This window comes from Triticum urartu, unplaced genomic scaffold (genome assembly GCF_056163025.1).
Source record: "Triticum urartu cultivar PI428250 unplaced genomic scaffold, HENAU_Tu73 scaffold2, whole genome shotgun sequence".
Taxonomy (NCBI): Eukaryota; Viridiplantae; Streptophyta; class Magnoliopsida; order Poales; family Poaceae; genus Triticum; species Triticum urartu.
In genome coordinates, this window is record NW_028260368.1 from 156,262 (window position 1) to 165,810 (window position 9,549).

A 9,549-nucleotide genomic window follows, 5' to 3' on the forward strand; every position below is an offset into this window, starting at 1 on the left:
TCATATTTTTTTCTTCCTTTTGGTATTCGAGTTGAAGAAGTACGAGAATTCTATAACTACCAAAAACTTTCAATCTTTTCATTGGAATAGTTTATTTAGTTATTATAGTTAATTGTTTTTGGTACTGAAAAAATATATTACTACTAGAATTCTAATTCTAGTAATTAAATTAATTAAACTTTTTTGGAGGTTGATAGTTTATTTATTGAGGAAGAGTCAATCCTTCTTTTCTCACTTCAAGATTGATCATCTCGAGCCATCCGTTGAGGGTGGAAATTTAAGAATAAATAAGTTTTAAGCAAACTTGTTTAGTCGTCTTTTTCAAACTATGTTTCATTCATATGATAGAATTTTAATATGGGTTTAAATAAATTGGATCTTGGCGGAGGCTTCCCGGATAAATACTTACTTTCTTTTATCCATATTGCTCCATAGATAGCAAGTTTTAATTAGTATAAAAAAACTAAACCAATGACTATTCATGATTCCATCCATATTGGATCAATTCTCTATACCACTTTGCAATGAAAAGAGGAATGTTTGTTATGGTAAAACTTCGTTTAAAACGATGTGGTAGAAAGCAACGTGCGACTTGAAGGACATGATCGATTGTGGATTTTGCTATCCATCATTTTCCATAGTAATGAAAATGCTCTTGGCTCGACATAGCCTGTTCTATTCGTTCCGAACCAAATTTGCGCTGGGTTTAAGTAACATAGTACACGATGGAGCTCGAGAGGACAGAATTTTTTTTATCAAGGGAAAGAATCTAGGGTTAGTGAAAACTAATAAATTAGGCCAACTTTGTCAGTCTATCCTTAATATAGAAATAAATCGAAAGGTTAAAATAAGAAGAAAGTCCAATAAAAGTATATCAGAATCAATCCCTCTTATTAGATTTCTATAGAAGAGATAAATGCTTTATCGAAGGAAATAAGAAAAAAGGGTATGTTGCTACTCTTTTGAAAGAAAAAAATAGGAATTCCCGAAGTAATGTCTAAACCCAAGGATTTCACAAATCAAAGATAAAGGATTCCAGAACAAGTAAACACAATTTTCAATTGTCTCAACAACAGAGTTGGATTAGAATAAGGAATAAAAGTCAATTCGTTCGAAATGAGACAAAGAAAAGAGTTTAAAGACGACTCAAAAATTTTGGAAGGATTTTGCCTTCGAAGTTTGTCAGGCAAAATTAGCCCACTTGAGTCATGAGTATAAATGAAATTTGTTTTTTCTGTAAGGAAATTAATGCACGTCATAGTCTAATTTCTATTATTATCGACAGAAATTCGAATCATTTTCTCGAGCCGTATGAGGAGAAAACCTCATATACGTTTCTAGGGGGGGGCGTTGTTTATCTACATCTATCCCAATAAGCTGTCTATCGAATCGTTGCAATTGATGTTCGATCTCGAAGAGAAGGAAGAGATCTTCAAAAAGTAGGTTTTTATGATCCGATAAAGAATCAAACTTGTTTAAATGTTCCAGCTATTCTCTATTTCCTTGAAAAGGGTGCTCAACCAACAAGAACTGTTTATGATATTTTAAGGAAGGCAGAATTCTTTAAAGAAAAAGAAAGAACTTTGAGTTAATTGAAGAACTAAATGAATCAAAAAATAGGATAGGAGAAGATTATTAGTATTCCTAGTTGTCTAATTATTTAGACACAATTTACCTCTTTTTTAATCCTATTTGGATTTATATTATATCGTGCCAATCCAACATAAGCCCCTATTTTATTTACTTTTTCTATCTAATTTGTTTTCTTACCATTGTATTTCCATTGACAAAGGTCTATTGAACAAATAGAATTTGTAGATAGATGGGTCTCTTTATCCTCACTCCATATTCAATTTTTCCGCCTACACTTCGCTCAAATGATAAGGGTGTTCCTCTTGCATGTATTCTCATACAATATAATATATATTTTTTATAATATATATTTTTTGTTAATAAAAATCGCTAAAAATAAGGAGAATTTGGCCATCGTGATTAGGGTCGCTCTTTTTTTAACTTTACTTTAGTGGAATTTCACCGGACCTGTTCGTTTTGGCATTTGAGTGTTTTTCATGGTCGATAAAAAAAATCTTTTGATGTCTTGCTAGTTCAATGTTTTGACAGAAGCGCGCGGTGTAATTCCATTGATTTTTGGATTTCGATCGTATCTAAGATCCTTTTTTTATCTGGGTTGCTAACTCAATGGTAGAGTACTCGGCTTTTAAGTGCGACTATGATCTTTTACACATTTGGATGAAACAACAAATTCGTCCAGACTCTTGGTAGAGTCTAGAAGACCACGACTGATCCTCAAAGGTAATGAATGGAAAAAATAGCATGTCGTAATAAAATCAATCTTTTTTGAATGGAATCCAAAATTACGATTTTCTGGGTCTAATGAATAAATGGATAGAGCCTGGCTCCAATTCTGGTAAAATAAAAAGCAACGAGCTGAACTTCCTAATTGGAATGATTCCCCGCTCTAATTAGACGTTAAAAATAGATTAGTGCCGGATGCGGGGAAAGGTTGGGTTTTCCTATGAGTGGACCCTTTATTTTTTCTTTTTTTTTTTAGAAATCCTAATTATTCTTGATTATGGATTGAATAAGGGATGTTATGGATTGAATGTGTAAAAGAAGCAGTATATTGATAAAGAGGCTGTATTCCAAAGTCAAAAGAGCGATTGGCCTGCAAAAATAAAAAACTTGTTCTGTTCTTTTTTTTTAATTAGAACAAACATAAACTAATTGGGTAGAAAAGGAGCAGAAAAAGATCTGTGGATTAGACTCCCTTTCTTTCCAGGGTTTGTATTAAAAATGCAACACCCTGTTCTGACCATATTGCACTATGTATCATCATTCGATAAACCGAGAAATGCTTCTTCTCTCTGATTCAAGTAGAAATACAAATGGAAAAATTCGAAGGGTATTCAGAAAAACATAAATCTCGTCAACAATACTTTGTCTACCCACTTCTCTTTCAGGAATATATTTATGCATTTGCCCACCATTATGGATTAAATGGTTCTGAACCTGTGGAAATAGTTGTTAGTTGTAATAACAAGAAATTTAGTTCACTACTTGTGAAACGTTTAATTATTCGAATGTATCAGCAGAATTTTTTGGATAACTCGGTTAATCATCCTAACCAAGATCGATTATTGGATTACAAAAATTATTTTTATTCTGAGTTTTATTCTCAGATTCTATCTGAAGGGTTTGCGATCGTTGTGGAAATCCCATTCTCGCTACGGGAATTTTTTTGTCTGAAAGAAAAAGAAATACCAAAGTTTCAGAATTTACGCTCTATTCATTCAATATTTCCCTTTTTAGAAGACAAATTTTTGCATTTGGATTATCTATCACATATAGAAATACCCTATCCTATCCATTTGGAAATCCTGGTTCAACTCCTTCAATACCGTATCCAAGATGTTCCATCTTTGCATTTATTGCGATTCTTTCTCAACTATTATTCGAATTGGAATAGTTTTATTACTTCAATGAAATCCATTTTTTTTTTTCAAAAAGAAAATAAAAGACTATTTCAATTCCTATATAACTCTTATGTATCAGAATATGAATTTTTTTTGTTGTTTCTTCGTAAACAATCTTCTTGCTTACCATTAGCATCTTCTGGAACTTTTCTGGAACGAATCCACTTTTCTAGGAAGATGGAACATTTTGGGATAATGTACCCTGGTTTTTCTCGGAAAACCCTATGGTTCTTTATGGATCCTCTTATGCATTATGTTCGATATCAAGGAAAGGCAATTCTTGCATCAAAAGGCACTTTTTTTTTGAAGAAGAAATGGAAATGCTACCTTATCAATTTCTGGCAATATTATTTCTGTTTTTGGACTCAGCCGCGAAGAATCCATATAAACCAATTAGCAAACTCTTGCTTCGATTTTATGGGGTACCTTTCAAGTGTACAAAAAAGTTCTTTGTTAGTAAGGAATCAAATGCTGGAGAATTCATTTCTAATAGATACTCGAATGAAAAAATTCGATACCATAGTCCCCGCTACTCTCCTCATAGGATACTTATCAAAAGCTCAATTTTGTACTGGATCGGGGCATCCTATTAGTAAACCCATTTGGACAGATTTATCAGATTGGGATATTCTTGATCGATTTGGTCGGATATGTAGAAATCTTTTTCATTATCATAGTGGATCTTCGAAAAAACGGACTTTGTATCGACTAAAGTATATACTTCGACTTTCATGTGCTAGAACTTTAGCTCGTAAACATAAAAGCACGGTACGAACTTTTATGCAACGATTGGGTTCGGCATTTTTAGAAGAATTTTTTATGGAAGAAGAGCAAGTTTTTTCTTTGATGTTCACCAAAACAACTCTTTTTTCTTTCTGTGGATCACACACTGAGCGTATTTGGTATTTGGATATTATACGTATCAATGACCTGGTCAACCCTCTTAATTAATCATTAGACGAAATTAAGAAACAGGAAAGGGTTGATAAATGATCAAGAAAAAACTTTTCTATTTTTCATTCTGAAATGTTCTTTTTATTATAATAAAGAGTAGGTGAATCAACTTACTAATTAAAAAAATTAGTAGAACTTCCTCTTTGGAATAGAAATTGGCTATTTCTACATAGGGAAAGTCGTGTGCAATGAAAAATGCAAGCACGATTTGGGGAGGGATTTTTCTCTATTGTAACAAGGAAGAATTATCTACTCCATCCGACTAGTTCCGGGTTCGAGTCCCGGGCAACCCATATAGAAAAGACCCATCAAAGTTTTTCACTTTGACTCACTTCATTTACAAATACAAAATTATTGGTTTGGTTAATTTAGTTATATGGATAGCTAATCTTTGGGCTGACTTGGTTGACATTGGTATATAGTCTATGTTATACTGTTAAATAACAAGCCTTCTATTATCTATATTCTAGTTAATACGTGTGCTTGGGAGTCCTTGCAATTTGAATAAACCAAGATCTTACCATGACTGCAATTTTAGAGAGACGCGAAAGTACAAGCCTGTGGGGTCGCTTCTGCAACTGGATAACTAGCACTGAAAATCGTCTTTACATCGGATGGTTCGGTGTTTTGATGATCCCTACCTTATTGACCGCAACTTCTGTATTTATTATCGCCTTCATCGCTGCCCCTCCAGTAGATATTGATGGTATTCGTGAGCCTGTTTCTGGTTCTTTACTTTATGGAAACAATATTATCTCTGGTGCTATTATCCCTACTTCTGCGGCGATCGGATTGCACTTTTACCCAATTTGGGAAGCTGCATCTGTTGATGAGTGGTTATACAATGGTGGTCCTTATGAGCTAATTGTTCTACACTTCTTACTTGGTGTAGCTTGTTATATGGGTCGTGAGTGGGAACTTAGTTTCCGTCTGGGTATGCGTCCTTGGATTGCTGTTGCATATTCAGCTCCTGTTGCAGCTGCTACTGCTGTTTTCTTGATTTACCCTATTGGTCAAGGAAGCTTTTCTGATGGTATGCCTTTAGGAATCTCTGGTACTTTCAACTTTATGATTGTATTCCAGGCAGAGCACAACATCCTTATGCATCCATTCCACATGTTAGGTGTAGCTGGTGTATTCGGCGGTTCCCTATTCAGTGCTATGCATGGTTCCTTGGTAACCTCTAGTTTGATCAGGGAAACTACTGAAAATGAATCCGCTAATGAGGGTTACAAATTTGGTCAAGAGGAAGAAACTTATAATATTGTGGCTGCTCATGGTTATTTTGGCCGATTAATCTTCCAATATGCTAGTTTCAACAACTCTCGTTCTTTACACTTCTTCTTGGCTGCTTGGCCTGTAGTAGGAATCTGGTTCACTGCTTTAGGTATTAGTACTATGGCTTTCAACCTAAATGGTTTCAATTTCAACCAATCTGTAGTTGATAGTCAAGGTCGCGTTATTAATACTTGGGCTGATATCATCAACCGTGCTAACCTTGGTATGGAAGTAATGCACGAACGTAATGCTCACAACTTCCCTCTAGACTTAGCTGCTGTTGAAGTTCCATCTATTAATGGATAAGGTTTTTCTGCTAACATATAAGAATTTTTGAAGACAGAAATACCCAATATCTTGTTCTAGCAAGATATTGGGTATTTCTGTCTTTATTTTGAATCTTTTTTTCTTCTTAATCTTTCTATTCAGAATTCAGTTAACGACGAGATTTAGTATCCTTTCTTGCATTTTCATAACTCGTGAAATGCCGAGTAGGCACGAATTCCCCCAATTTGCGACCTACCATAGGATTTGTTATGTAAATAGGTATATGTTCCTTTCCATTATGAATCGCGATTGTATGGCCAACCATTGTGGGTAGAATGCTAGATGCCCGGGACCACGTTACTATTGTTTCTTTCTCCTCCTTCATATTGACCTTTTCTATCTTTGCCAATAAATGATGAGCTACAAAAGGATTCGTTTTTTTTCGTGTCACAGCTGATTACTCCTTTTTTCCTTTTTAAAGAGTGGCATTCTATGTCCAATATCTCGATCGAAGTACGGAGGTCAGAATAAATAGAATAATGATCAATGGAAAAAAGAAAAAAATCCTTTAGCTGGATAAGGGGCGGATGTAGCCAAGTGGATCAAGGCAGTGGATTGTGAATCCACCATGCGCGGGTTCAATTCCCGTCGTTCGCCCATCGCATTATTGCAAATTCCAAAAATGCAATTTTCCATATTCCTAGTTACGTATTTACTTACGGCGACGAAGAATAAAACTATCGCTATATTTTTTCCTTTTCCTAGTTCTTCTTCCAAGCGCAGGATAACCCCAAGGGGTTGTGGGTTTTTTTCTACCAATGGGAGCTTTCCCTTCACCGCCCCCATGGGGGTGGTCCACAGGGTTCATAACTACCCCTCTTACTACGGGGCGTTTACCTAGCCAACACTTAGATCCGGCTCTACCCAAACTTTTTTGGTTCACCCCAACATTACCCACTTGTCCGACTGTTGCTAAGCAGTTTTGGGATACTAAACGGACCTCCCCAGATGGTAATCTTAAAGTGGCCGATTTACCCTCTTTTGCAATGAGTTTCGCTACAGCACCTGCTGCTCTAGCTAATTGCCCACCCCTTCCACGTGTGATTTCTATGTTATGCATGGCCGTGCCTAAGGGCATATCGGTTGAAGTAGATTCTTCTTTTCTCTCAAAAAACCCCTTCCCAAACTGTACAAGCTTCTTCCAAAGCATACGGCTTTCTAGATGTATATGACGATCTCTAGACAGATGGATCTTATATGAATCATATGAAGAAGTACCACATGAGTGGATATATAGGAAAGGAATCCAAATCTGCCGAATCGCTCATGTTATGATCTTCTACATCCTAGGTCTCTGCGTTCCGTCATCTGGCTTATGTTCTTCATGTAGCATTCAGATCGAATGACTCTATGAAATTACGTCGATACTTCCACATATTATGGGTAACGTAGGAGACATCCCTATTTTCCCCCGGGGGTCTTAATTACCACTGCTTAGCTTTCAATTTGCCTCTGACCATCAAATTAAATGTGAATAACCCGTCCTCCTCTCTTTGAAACAAGGGGCGCTTCCGGTTCTGTGCGTGCTTCAAACAATTTTGTCTTCTCCATATTACCATATCTCTAGAGCCAATAATTTTCTATGAGGAACTACTGAACTCAATCACTTGCTGCCGTTACTCAACAGTTTTCTGTTGAGGTCTATCCCGTAGAGGTAGTCAAATTGGATCAGTGATCGATTTCTAGGTTTCGTCGTAAACCTAATTGGTTACTTCCAATTACGTAAATCAATAGTTCAAACCGCACTCAAAGGTAGGGCATTTCCCATTGATATAGGAACTTTTGTACCAGAAACAATAGTATCTCCAATTATAGCCCCTCTGGGATGTAAAATATATCTCTTCTCACCATCCCCATAGTGTATGAGACAAATGTATGCATTTCGATTAGGGTCGTATTCTATGGTTACGATTCTACCAGATATGTCTTTTTGATTCCGTCGAAAATCTATTTTACGGTATAGGCGCTTATGACCTCCCCCTCTATGCCTTGCGGTAATGATTCCTCTGGAATTACGACCTTTACCACAACGGTGCCGTCCATGGATCAAATTATTTCGTGGATTGGATTTCACTTGCCTGTCTACGGTTCCCTTGCGTGTGCTCGGGATAGGTGTTTTGTATAAATGTTTCGCCGTATTATTAAGTATTCTCCTTTAGTTTTTTTCTCTATCTAGAAGTGGAATAGAATAACCCGGTTGAAGGGTAATGATCATACGTCTGTAATGCATTGTATGGCCCAGAATAGGTCCTATTCTTCTACCTTTCCAGGTAGTCGATGGCTATTCACAGCTACCACCTTAACACCAAAGAAGAGTTCGACCCAATGCTTTATTTCTGTCTTAGTGAATCCCGATTCGACATTAAAAGTATATTGATTCTTTCCCAATAAACGAAGACTTTTTTCTGTAAATACTGCGTATTTGATTCCATCCATAAATCGACTTTCCCTCCTATGCTCTGAGTTCCAGTATCGATAAGAATTCGAGTTCTTATTGTTCTTATGTTATGGTATGAATATACCATACCAATTCGTTATGTATGGATGATGGATGAGATTCCATGGATAGAGAGCCAGTTCCAATAGACTTATGGAATGTTCCCGTTCGTGTGCATCCAGCAGGAATTGAACCCGCAAATTTACCAATTATGAGTTGGGCGCTTTAACCATTCAGCCATGGATGCTTAACAGGGATCATCGTACATCGTAAATAACCAATTTTCATATAGAAAGACATATCATAGAAAAATGAAATCGAAAATATTCCGAGATGGCAAATATTCGGAGATGACTATGAAAACACCTCTCTGGATCCTCGAATTGAAAGAGAGATTGAGAGGGATCAAGAATCCTAATTCTCGCTATTTGGAATGGATCCAATTCTATTGAGTCTGACTCATAGTGATCATTTCTCTTTAGCAAAGAATGACCTTGGTTATCAAAGGATTGAACAACCGGGATCCATTTACTTATGATACCTAGTTGGCATTGATAACAAGGATCTAATGAATTATGAGTTTAATAGATCCTCTTTAGCAGAAAGACGTATATTCCTTGCTCATTATCAGACAATCACTTATTCCCAAACCTCGTGTGGGACTAATCGTTTTCATTTACCATCTCATGGAAAACCCTTTTCGTTCCGCTTAGCCCTATCGGGTATTTTAGTGATAGGTTCTGTAGGAACTGGACGATCCTATTTGGTCAAATACCTAACGAAAAATTACGATTTTCCTTTCATTAAGGTACGAGGGCTTCTTATTCCACAAGAACGAAAGCACCTTTTCATTCTTTCATATACTAGGGGTTTTTACTTGGAAAAGACAATGTTCCATACTAAAGGATTCGGGTCCATAACCACGAGTTCCAGTGCACTAGATCTTGTAGCACTTAGCAACGAAGCCCTATCCATTAGTATTCCACATAAGAAATCCATTCTAGAAAAAAATACAATTAGATTAGCTCTTCATAGACAAACTTGGGGTTTGCGAGCCAA